We start from the raw sequence: 1,448 nt of genomic DNA, 5'->3' as shown, positions 1-1,448 counted from the left end.
AAAAAAAAAAAAAAAAAAAAAAAAAAAAAAAAAAAAAAAAAAAAAAAAAAAAAAAAAAAAAACTTTACCTATAACGAAATCATCTTTTCTTATAAAATCAGCAGCAAGAACAGCTCTGCCTTTTCCGGTTATTTTTTTTATTTGTATATTTGCATGCAGGTTATTTAATAAACAAAATAAATATAATATTCTACGTTGTGATGGAGAAAGTAAAGATAAAGGGCGTCTGAGGTTATATACATATACACACAAACCCTAAACCCTAAACCCTAAACCCTAAACCCTAAATTGTTAAAGCATATTGTTTATAATGCATATAATGGACACTAGGGTTTATATATATATATATATGTATATATGTTTATAATAAAATAAAACAAAATAAAAAAAAAAACAATAAAATAAATAAAAAATAAAGGTTTTACTTGCTGAGGCCTGTCTCTTTATCAATGAATGCATCGATGATTAATAAAACAAATAAAACAAAATAAAACAAAATAAAATAAAACAAAACAAAAGAAAACAAAATAAAAAAAAATAAAAAAGAAAAACAAAATAAAATAAATAAAATAAATAAAAAATTTTCACTTGCTGAGGCCTGTCTCTTTATCTATGAATGCATCGATGACTAATAAAACAAAATAAATAAAACAAAACAAACCGAAATAAAGCAAAATAAAATAAAATAAAATAGAACAAAATAAAACAAATAAAATAAATAAAATAAATAAAATAAATAAAAAATAAATACAAAATAAATAAAAGTTTTACTTGCTGAGGCCTGTCTCTTTATCAATGAATGCATCAATGAGTGCGTTTTCGTCTCCTTCAGGTGTACAGGGCATTCTAACTTTTCTGCATGCAAATAAAATATCTTTTATTTCTTCTTTTCTTTGTTTTAGTTTTATACTTCTTTTATTAAACTCCTCAACCATAAAATTATAAAAACGAGCAGCTTCCTGCTGTCTCCTCAGGTCCCTAGACACCATAGAATTACCCCCTCTACCCCTTCTTGCATTTCTTTCTTCTGCTGCTGCAGCAGCAGCAGCAGCAGCAGCTGCTGCTGCTGCTGCAGCAGCAGCAGCAGCAGTTGTAGTATTTCCAGCAGCAGCAGCAGCACCGTTTGAAGCAGCGTTGCAGCTGTTACTACACCCCCCAGCAGCAGCAGCAGCAGCAGCAGCACCACTGCTGCTGCTGCTGCTGCTGCTGCTGCTGCTGCTGCATACTCTTCTTCTTTTTAATGAAGAACCATAAGAAGGACACAGCTGACGCAAAGCCTCCTCTACACAACCACCCCGATCGTAACGACTTAAATTCCAATATAAGTTTGTGGCGTTCTGAGCCAAATTTATCGCTGAAAAGTCCAAAGGCCTGAAACAAAAAAAAAAAAAATAAATAAACAAATAAATAAATAAAATAATAAAATAAAATAAAAGTAAACGAAACTA

Source organism: Eimeria mitis, genomic scaffold (assembly GCF_000499745.2).
Source record: "Eimeria mitis Houghton genomic scaffold, Emh_scaff3619, whole genome shotgun sequence".
Classification (NCBI taxonomy): Eukaryota; Apicomplexa; class Conoidasida; order Eucoccidiorida; family Eimeriidae; genus Eimeria; species Eimeria mitis.
This window is presented reverse-complemented; position numbering follows the sequence as displayed.